We start from the raw sequence: 12,045 nt of genomic DNA, 5'->3' as shown, positions 1-12,045 counted from the left end.
CATAAACATACTTTACAACAAGCGCAATTGTAGTTCACCAGTCTGAAGTTACAAGACATTTGTTAGTCTATTTAAAACAGTAAAGAATTATCATTATTCTTATCGAATAAGTACGTAACTAAGTTCGCACGTATTATACGAACGGTATACATGACATGGCTTAATAAATAAAAGTAGCGTGTATTGGAGAGTAGTAATTAATCTGTTCAGGAGAAAGATTTAGTCGTAAATTGAACACACGTTTACGTTTACTTGTAATATTTTCACCAAAGAGTATGTATTGAAACACAAATTAAGCACTTGAAAAATAAAAACATGGACCGTTTTACAGAAATTATCTTTTGGTAAGATTTACTCAGTAGCGGATTTGATTTAGGTACACGCCGCGTGATCCGAGGTTAGAGAAATCGCCTAAGCTAAAAAGCAAAAGAGAATCGCCATAATATCAAAACGAGATTTTTATAAATTTGATTTAAAGATTTTGCAATATTAATTTGAATTCTGCGATATATCGTACACAAATAAAAACGTATTTACAATTGAAGGCATAGCATTATAAACAGAAGTTCGCTATTTACTTTATCCGCCCCGTTCAACGAGCCACTACAGATTTTATTCATTGAGCATTCTCGGCTCAAATAAATAAGTCTAATAAGAACTTCCTTACAAGCGTCAGTAGAAGACCTATAAAGAACAAACAGGATGTACGGAGGCAGGTGGACTTGAGAGCCTTCGGGTGGTCGATTTATACTGTGGATTGGCAGTTAGAGTCGTATTTATAGTTAATGCTAGCCATATATTCATCACGAAACGGCTTAAATTTACGTTACATAATCTAGAAATATGTAAATTTTCACCTCGTTGTTCTGCTATTTAAATAATGACTGACTTTTAGACTAGGTAATGTGTCGTTTATAATTGATTTCAAATAACCTACCATGTCATTGTTTTCTGAAATATTTTTATGTTTTAGTTAAAATTGTAGAAGCAGGAAAAATCCAAAAATCTAAAGCGTTCATGTATATGTGATTTAGTCACGAAGATAACGAATATGTCAACATCCAAGATGTGTACATTTTTCATTTTTATAAAGGGTTTCGTTACATTTTTATTGTATAATTTGCAATTAAATATCATATATTTAAATTATACTTACAAAGCTTGCTTTGAAAAATAAAAGTCGAAAGGTGAAGTGCCAATATATATCGTATATATAAAAATTAATGCTTGATCTTGTTTGCGTTTTATGATCAGTGTTCTGACATCGTTCATCCGTTTGTGTTTAATCGTTGTATATGGTTTTTGTATATGCTGTTAGCACGTGCGCTAAAGTTTTTTAGTTAAAAACCTCCACGCACGCAATATGATTAGGTAATAAAAATAATCAATATACGGTGGCGCGTGAGTCGTATCTGATAATTAATTGTTTACAAAACAAATAATTAAGAGAAATTACAACGCAAGCCGAGCATACCTAGTATTGTATCCAAAAAATATAAAAGAGATTAAGTATGACTAAAATACTATTTAAATAAAAAAAAATATGTAAAAAAATATATTCATTTGCGTAAAATATATATAGTAGCTATTTTATATTAAGAGCTTGTGTATTTTATTAAATGACGTCAGTACAGTAAAGTAACAGCCTGTAAATGTCCTTCTCCTCAAAATGACGTCAATCAAGGATAAATAAAAACTGACCACAGTTATGTTTATGTATTTGATTGAATCTTTTATTAAGATATATTACATCATTGTTGAATTTCACGATGACTTAGATTAAGGAAGCTGAGTATACCTATTTTAAATATTTACAAAATAGCTTGATTCGCGTGATTGTTATCGAGGAAGGAGTTATTACGATATTAAAAATGTTTCTAAGAGAAGGAGTTTCTATATGTAGTATTTTTTTATTTATATTCGATGACGTAATCGTTAATGATTGAATGATTAAAACTGTGTTATTGTAGACATCGAATTGGTCCCGTATATTTTTCTAGAACTTAAATAATACCGTTTTTCAGAAATTCGGAAATACCGACGTTATTTTATTAATAATAAAAACGCAAAAGTAGATTTAATAATCTACTACTAACTTTCAATTTCTATTAAGTTTGCAAATGAATTATTAAATTTAAAAAGTCGTAATTCTACAAAATGCCATTCCAGAAATTATAAGTTTTCTGATAATTTATCGATAAGGTACATCACGATGAAGTGATTGTTCAAAGAATATTTATTTCTTTATGATAAAATAATGTACATTAATACATTTGTTTTTTTTTTCATTTTGCCATTACTATCTACATAATTTATCTACATTTTTGACTATTTGACACAGCCTTTTTATACCTTAAAAAGGCCAGTTAAGCTTGTAAGCTCTTTTAGGAATATGTTAAATTTATAAAAAGTTTTAAATTGCCTATGGTTTCATCCTAATATGTTTGATTAGAAGTCAATATGCCTCCACTGGCGATTCAATGGGGAAATGCTGATAGCATTCTTGCCTCAGTTCCACGCGGTCATTATTTGTTCAGTTGCTTTTTATAATTTTGATTTGTTTGTGCTTATTTAATCAATGTAATTTATAATTAAACGATGTAAAATATTCTTATGTAAATAAATACCAGGAAAAAGTAAACTTTTGACTTTGTTTTCAAAAGGATTTTACTGGTGGTAGAGCTTTGTGCAAGCACGTCTGGGTAGGTACCACCCAATCATCAGATATTCTACCGCAAAACAGCAGTACTCGGTATTGTTGTGCTCCGTTTTGGACTTCCGAGGGACATAACATCTTAGTTCCCAAGGTTGGTGGCGCATTGGTGATGTAAGCGATGGTTAACATTTCTTACAATGCCAATGTCTAAGGGCGTTGGTGACCACTTATCATCGGGTGGCCCATACGCTCGTTCGCCTTCCTTTTCTATAAAAAAAGGATACACATCATTCTCATAAATACAATTTAACATTTTTTTTTTACGCGAGAACATTAAGAAATGTTAATATTGGCTATATTTAGTCATTGACTTGACCGTCTGTTTATAGATAAAATGATTTTAGTACCTTACATAAACACGTATAATATTTATTAATATTCAATAAATATCGTTATTAACAATTAACAATAGTATAAATATTGTAAGGAATATGTACTTACTGATTTTAGTGTGTTAGTTTTACTTGAATGACAAAAATCAAGATCAATATGTAATAGTTAAGAAAGATTAAGATATATCCGATTTGAGAAAGCGACGTGACATTTAAAAAAAATCCATTTTAAGTTTTAAAGTCGTCGAAATACTGAGTGCCTTGCAGTGTCCCGCTCCTTAAATCCTTTCAAGAGTTTGTGTTTGCGTAAAACTATACTATATGACACATATATAACGAGACATTGAATTAAATATACTTTACTATGCTTCGACATAAATAATGTACGTTTAAGATAAAATATTATAGTTTCGCACATTTTTCTATTTCTTTTCTTCGTTAATATCTTTATGCGACGGCAATTATTACTATTTGCTATTATTATAAATGAAATTTTGTTAATAATTAATAATATTACATAAATTTTATAAATAGATACCTATCTATATTTAAGCAAACCCCGCTTTGTACATTATACAAGGTAGTGATTTTAATGAGATATAATCGGTAATATTTCGAAATAATAACGCAAAATATTTTTTAATAATAATTTATTGCATCATGTCACTTTAACTTTTTACCTTTTAATCTAAATAAATAAATAAAATTTGAGTGTTTGTCCATAATTTCAGAATAACTGCGTCTTTTTAAATAAACATGGCTTTTGCAAGTTACCAAAACAAAAACAACCATTTTTTTTATGGTGCTACCTGATAATTTAATTATATTATAATATGTATATTATAATATGTATAACTCAAATAGGCATTATGTACGTTAAAATGTGAGATTATGAAAGATTTTCATCACAAGCTAAGGTCCACGGTGACGACGCCGCGGATTTTGCTAGTATATCATAAGACATATAAGATTAATTTGTGAAAGTTTCAATAACGATAGAGTTAATTGTAAGTTGTATGGTCGACCGTCGACGCGCGAGCTTTTAACACTTGAGACTTAAAGCACGAATTTCACTGTTGATATCGCTACTTACAAAACAGTGAAGTTCGTTTGCACAAGCATATCGAACCTGCCTTGGATAATCTTTGGTAACAAAACAGTGGAAACTTGTCTTAACAGCGCAATAGGGTTTGTAAACATGCCGAGAAGTTTCTTTACTTTGCATGCATAAATATTGACGTAGGATGTTCACCGAGATAAACCATGGAAACAACGGGTGAATTGAATATGTGCTTTGTAACGATGAGTTGGTTTGTATCGTTGATTACAGGTGGGCCGCTAAAATGCACTCTTGTGTATTCGGTTCGTTATCAACGAAGCGTTAGTTTCTTGCCTCGTATCATGCCAGATCTATAGACAGCATCGCTCCCATAACTGCAATTTCCGAGATGCTGAATGATAGATAATGTATCCAAATTATAGCTTGCGGCGTGCGAACGGTTTGTAGTTTGTACTTTGTAGTATAACCGATGCGTGAGAGAACGTTTAAATGAAACTGGCTCAGTCAGCAACTACCCTGGATGTCAATGCGGGCTCGATAAACGAACATCCCGCGTACCTGTCTATGCATAAAGTGCTGTTTGGTGTGGTTCGTATTTCGCCGAAATGTTAGGATCCTTATTTTTTTAAACAGCAGGTGACCGGTTGCGCGAGCGGGATGGGTATCTTCTCCGGCGAATAGTCGAATACGAAAGCTCGCGAGAGTCGGGAATTCAGACACAGTCTTGCGTCGGCACGGCCAGCGGCCGACCGTCTTGTTAGCTGCGTGCTGTATCGACTCCGACCTATCATAAACTTTACGTATACATCGATATTACGCATGTTATATGTTGTAAAAATTTCTGCTTTTCTTAAATTTATTAATCACAGTTTTAATTGTGCTCATGGTAATAGTTTTTTTTTTAAAATAATTACGTGTCTTTTATTTTGTGAAAAATAACGTTATCAAGTGCACGCCAGTGGTAGATCCTGTTGCACCTTTGACATTGGTGAGTTTTAAACTAAAAGTAGGTTCATCTGGGCTATTTCTCAATATAACTTTACTTTATACGGCGTGACAAATCACTTCGTGCTATTATCTTTAATGAATAGATAAGATACGCTAGTTTAATTTTAAGGCGGCAAACATTGTGCAACTTAATTTTTAACATTGTCTTCATATTTTTGTACTTCAAGTATATAATATATATTTCATTAAATAAAAAATGTGTTAATATAATATAGTTACTACTGTTTTACTTACCGAATGTTATGACAATTCAAACCTACCACAAAAAATACCGGAACAGTATAATTATAAGAATATACTTTTTATGCTAAAACATTAAGGTACTTATTTCATGATGCATTTCATTTATTTGCCAATATAAATTTATTGTGATAAAATTTAACGTTTATTAAATGTTTATATCAATTTTAGTATTATGATTGGTTTTTGAATATATTAGATAATAATTTGCATTTTTATACTAAATATTGAAATTATATTATTATATAGAAGTTGTTACATAGTATATTGTCTTATTTTGCAAAATAAAATAAAATAATAGTAACCAAACTAGGTAAATCGTATAACTTACAAACATTTTTGAATCGTCATTATAGAAAATAATATTAAAGGAAAGCTAACACCGGTTCGGAATGTTGATTCTACCGAGAAGAACCGGCAAGAAACTCAATAATTACTCTTTTAAACTTTACCAATTATGTAACATAAGCAATAAGCATATATTAATAAAATATAATCACATTTATATATCCGGTATGAAAATCGACAATGTAATATGCCTTATGTATAAATTAATTTCTTACAGAAGATTTATTTATTTATTGAAAATGCTTGAGACCAATTTCTAATACACCATTCATATATATTAAAATCATATTTACAGAGTATATAATACTTATTTATCAAAAAAATATGTAAAAGCATCCCGAAATATGAATATTAAAAATCAATATCAAAATTAACACAAATAATTTCATTTAAAGACAATAATTAGTCGATACTTATTTGTTCTAAGATGGAGTAGTGTCATGTTTCACTTATATAAGTTTAAAGATTTTTATTCTCAACTTTATTTATAATTATTAATAATCGAAGCACCTCTTTGAACGATTGCGGTGTTTCCGTTTGGGGCTAAAATAACTAAGTTACTCACAGAGCTCAATCTGGAGCATGCAATATAAAAACTGTCCGATATATATATGTTGATAGATGTGATAGCAGTTCTCACTAAAATCAATGCCGGTATTGTGCAACGAAATGCCTTTGGACTTATTGATTGTCATTGGACACTTTAAGGAAAGTAAATAGTTTACTTTGAAATTCGAATGAATATTCTCATGGATGGTATTCTTGGAATGAAAACTACCTCTCCTCGAGCATCTCCTAAAATAAAGCTGTAGGAATTAAGGGTCATGTTAAGGTAAAGCTTCGAGACTACCACTTAAGTGATACACCGAACAATAACAGAAATACGTTTTCTTTATACAAACTACTATAGTGAAGTTTGTATAAAGAAAAGTATTGCTTGCACTTCCCTCGGAGATATTGATGTTAAGATTATTTGTATTTTGCATTTCGTTACTTGCACCCAGAGGTATGTGTATAAAGTTTATTAAGGAATATGTACATACAAACATCTTGACTCTTTTAAACGAATATAATAAATTTGCCACCCGTTTAGGTGGAATTTCTAAAAAATTATTATTTTGGTTTTTGGTAAATCGCAAATAGCAATATTAACTTTAAAAGAGGCCGTTAATTTGAAATCCCAGACAGACACTTCAATTTTATTTATATGTGTAGATAAGAATAGATAGGTAATCACTTTCCTGAGAATAGATTCGCCTTGCAATACTAACAGTTGAGGCTTGAATGGTGAGTGGACCAGTGTAAATATAGGCAACAACATAGAACACAATGTACAAGGGACATAAGTAACATCTTAGTTATAGGAATAATTAATATTTTTTACAATGCCAATGTCTATAGGCAGTGGTGACCACTAACCATTGAGCGGCCCACTGGCCGGCATTGGTATTATAAAAAAAAAAAAAAACAAAAAAAAAGCACTCAAAATTCTGCTAGAGTTGATAGTGCTATGAGATCTTAAATATATCTAATTCGAATGTGGAACTCATTAACATCCCCATGGTACAAGGGGTCGTGTATAAAGAGATATTTTCTATTAGACATAGGTAATCCTTGTATTGTATGTCCTTAGTATCCATACGATAAAACAGCGCACGTTAGTATTACAGATGCATAACTTCACGCCAAGTTATGGACGGTATTGCACCGTAAAGCGGGTGCTTTAATGTTCCATTGTGGTCGGTGACCTGGGTCTTTCATTTAAATGAGTGTTCTCTTTTTAGTATCTCGTTTAAAATGTGTAACAACATTACTAATAAAGAATAGTAATTTGATTTATAGCTATTAGTAGCTAAAGATATTTATTTTCAAAAATTGAAATAACGCATACGCAATAGAAATAATGTGAATTTCAGTGGAAACGCATATAAACCATACTATAGCTTAATTATAGTACTATTTATTATTTATATTAAATTCTTAATTTTTTTGGAGATGTTTAAATTTGTCATTAAATAATTTCCATGGCAATATTAGCGTGTAACTTTATAATAAGATATTAACTTTGATTATAAAAAACTGGATATTTTAACATGCACTATCCCATGTCGAATGGTATGGTAGGGTCAGACCGCCAAGTCCGACAAAGGGCACAATGGAGCCGATTGAATGACAATGGACTCCACGCTCCAGCGCCGCTCTGCTGCACCATGAAATAAAAACCGGTCAAATTAATCCCACAAAGTTTTTTTTTCGAAATAGAACTGGCAATGTAGAGATGGCTTTGCGCTGCTTGTTTATATATCCTTGTTAATGTTGGATCGGGTAATATTCTAATAATACCTGTAAAATTTATCGAAATATAATTGTTAACTGTTGGAATTCTTGGTATGATAAATATCTGGCTTTACTAAATCGGACGGGTTTTTGGCAGAACGGTTTTCGTGTACCTTCGCATAATTCATATACAAAAATACAAGGACATGCTTAATTGTCGTGTCATTTTTTAAATTTATTAATATTATTTAAAAAACAATTTAGTACTAGATTAGTCGTATTTAGTCGTACAAAAACGTGTACAAGCACAATTATTTTATCAGGTATATATATCGTTTCTAAAGATAATTATTTCTGATAAATGTATATGCTAAATTTATTGGCTCTCGCTGTAATGCCTTTTTTTCTAGGGGTCGATATATGACAACCAATAAAAAAGTATAGATACCTAATGCTACAAGTATGATATTTTAAGATTTCCGCATTTTTTTACGAATCATTATTAATTGCATGTATAATTTTCATATTTAGGCAAGAAATTAAAAATAGGTTAAAACGTATGTATATTGAATATAAATCATATTTATTCAAATACAAATTATTTATATTGAGAATTTAACTAAATGAAAAAATAGCTATTGTACAAATCATGACTGCATGAAATGATAGCAAGAATGCGAGTAATTATTTTATTTTTATTTAAAGTTTTTCTGTGAGAAAAATAAAGCGTCTCCTTAGGTTAGGATCAGTTTTAGTTTTTAATTTACAATTTTTATTTTTATAAAACGTAAGTTGTCTGGCAAGCAAATAGGCCACCTAATTGTATGCCCATAAACATTGGTGTTGTAAGAAGTATTAACCATTCCTTACATCACCAATGCACCACCAACCTTGGTAAATAAGATGTTATACCCCTTGTGTCTGTAGTTACACTGCCTCAATCACCCTTCAAACTGTACCATAACAATGCCAAGTACAGCTGTTTGGTAGTAGAAAATTTGAAGTGTGGTTGGTATCTACTCAGACGGGCTTGCACAAAGTCCTATCACGTAGGAAAAGTATTTTTTTATTTAGTATAACCAATCTAGTAATAGCCGAGATGGCCTAGTGGTTAGAACGCGTGAATCTTAACCGATGATCGTGGGTTCAAACCCGAGCAAGCACCACTGAATTTTCATGTGCTTAATTTGTGTTTATAATTCATCTCGTGCTTGACGGTGAAGGAAAACATCGTGAGGAAACCTGCATGTGTCTGATTTCATTGAAATTCTGCCACATGTGTATTCTACCAACCCGCATTGGAGCAGCGTGGTGGAATAAGCTCCAAACCTTCTCCTCAAAAGGGAGAGGAGGCCTTAGCCCAGCAGTGGGACATTAACAGGCTGTTACTACTACTTATAATCTAGTAAAAGGTTATTGGTTTAACGCTTTGGTTGTGAAACTTCAATGTTGCGCTACTTTGTATGTTATATACTATGAACATCTATGAAAGATAAGTGCGTTTTGATTTAGAAAATTAATTCTCATAATTAATTATACTTGTAATTGTGTCTATAAACTATTCGGCGTATAAAGTGGAGCGCTTCCACAAGCCGCATGCGATTCTTTGCATAAATACATGGTCAATTACGTTGCATTTGTAATTATCAGTCGAATAACTTTTCTAAACCTTTTTAAAATATCTCTACACTATTCAATATGAGAAATATTTGTATCCTGAGGTTGTCTGTTAGAAAGTCCAGTTCAGCAAGAAGTACGCCTATTTTATTAAAGAGCTCTACTTACACCTTAAAAATACTGCATATTTTTGTAACAATCCTTTTCTTTTACTTGGCGTACAATAAAATTTTCATTATTATTATTACAATTAAATTTAAAAGGTAGAAATTATTTAAATATTTATATTTATATATTTTTGCATATGTATAGATAATGGATATTATGTAAATAAATCATTTAATCTGCTACTTTTTATAACTTGAGTATCTATGAACAAATGTAATGTGATATATGGTACGCCCAATAATTTTAAAATTGTAATGATAAAATTTGTCTTTTGTAATTATCAAATAAACAAATTTTCATAACTTATTATCTGCTATAAATTAAAAAATAGCTATATAAACTTTAAGATGAAATAGAATATATATTTCAATTTTATAACACCATATAGTTATATGTTTATATACATAACTCTAAGGATTTAATAACTCATAGTTTTTAGTTATTTTTTACTTTAATATTGATATATATGAATATAACTGAATTTAGTTGACCTTCAATGCTGTAAAATATAATAATTTATGATCATCTCGCCCTACTTTATGTTCATTCTAGATTGCCTGTCATGGCCTTTTAGGTTATTAAACGCACGATTGAGAATAATTTTGACTATAATTTATACCATATGCAATTGCATAGTAGCGTATACATATATTTATATCTTCTATGGAAAATAATCTTTTTAATTATTTCTTTTTTGCTCGTACTAACGTTAAATAAATAGATATATTATATATTATTAACCTATCCAATATATGTTGTTGTCTTTGATACTAAAGTATATAAGCATTTTGTTTTTTTCGACTATGGTTCCCGCTTTTTTTTTAATTATACTTATAGCTCAACAGATACGTAAACACAAATTAATTTAAACATTATTGTCTCGTTTCTTTCTTAATAACATGAAATAATTGCTTATCGAGGTAGATATGTGACAAATATGTGATTAACTACATTTTGATTTTAAAATTTAATGATTTTAATAATAAAAATATTGAATATATAGAGTACTAAGTATATAAATGCTTAAGTAAGTGCACTTTCGATATATGGACGGACAATTGTTTAAATTATTTGTACTTTATCATTACTGTAAAAGAATATTCATTTCTTAGGTTGATTTATTAGTACATATATTATATATATAAATATTAATATTATTAAGCGGTAGAAATATTTTCACGTTGCCTAACACCAGAATCCTATTTGTTCACAAGATAAGTCGTTCGCTAATAAAAATAACAAAATACTCGCAGCTCGGCCTCGAAGCCAATGGCATTGGCCGGGTCAACTTTTTGCTATTCCACGCAATTTGCAAGGAGTTGTAATGTCAATATGAATAATTGAGTGCACATCTTTTATTTACATATCTCTGATGTTTATATTATATTTTCCAAATAAGACTCCAAAATATACACCTAAGGAGGAGTTTGCTTAAGTCTTGTAACGATCTTTCTTTCACCGTCGATCAATCGTCACCCAATGCTGGGCATACACTTTTCTCCAGGTTGGCGAACGCTTCCATTTATCCGCCTTCCACGTCCTGTCGGGTCCCGCCACCTTCTTCAGATCACCGGTCCACTAAGCGTTCTATGCTGCGTTTTCCGATCCGCAGTCTCCACTTTAAGTCTTGTCTGTTCCAATAGCCGACATACGTACCCAGCCCACTGCTACTTCAGTGTGCTTATTTTGGAAGTCTTGGATTAAGAATAATATTTCTGTTAGTTTTACCTTTTTAAAATGTTGTGAGGGTGTCCACTCCTGTCCTATCTTACAGGATATTAAGTTGTCTTAGGTTAGGTATTAAAGAGTTCTCTAAAAATTTTTTTTTAACTAACTTTAAGCAAAATGTTATATTATTTGAAACTGTGTACTGTGCAAATAAATATTTCTTTCTCGTAACTCTCGCAAGATATTAATTAATGACATTTATTGTAACCTAATAATAATAATTTGTTTGATTAATTCTCCTTTCGCTGTGTAATTAAACAAGTTCTGCTTAGAAAGCTGGTGAAACATTTGCTCTTGTATTAAACATTAGCAAAGTTGGACGCATTGGACAGGTCCGTGACATCGGAAATGCGCTAATAACGGGTAAACCAGATGTTCCCTTGCTAATGATTGTAACATTCGTTTTCAACCCTTAACGGAACACAATTTATTTACGTATGTTATTTTGGTTGATTTAAATATAATTGAAGTGATAGATATTTGCTGTATTATATCATTATAAGAATTTATAATTTTGTAATTATTATTACATATTATTACTTTAAAAAAAA

General features: G+C 30.7%; 1 protein-coding gene across 2 annotated transcripts in view; it reads left to right on the top strand.

The window, feature by feature from the left end:
* The first annotated feature begins 4,844 nt into the window (after positions 1–4,844).
* LOC126774277 (extracellular sulfatase SULF-1 homolog) overlaps positions 4,845–12,045 on the top strand; it is a 100,143-nt gene continuing 92,942 nt past the window's right edge. Inside the window, exon 1 of one of the 2 annotated variants that reach the window (XM_050495727.1) lies at positions 4,845–5,096. The gene's annotated coding sequence lies outside the window, so the exon portion shown is untranslated. Of the gene's footprint in view, positions 5,101–12,045 lie in introns of both variants that reach the window. The other variant, XM_050495718.1, reaches the window with a different exon arrangement.

Source organism: Nymphalis io, chromosome 2 (genome assembly GCF_905147045.1).
Source record: "Nymphalis io chromosome 2, ilAglIoxx1.1, whole genome shotgun sequence".
NCBI classification, from domain to species: Eukaryota; Metazoa; Arthropoda; class Insecta; order Lepidoptera; family Nymphalidae; genus Nymphalis; species Nymphalis io.
Note: the sequence above shows the minus strand (reverse complement) of the source record. Positions and strands in the feature narration are given on the sequence as shown.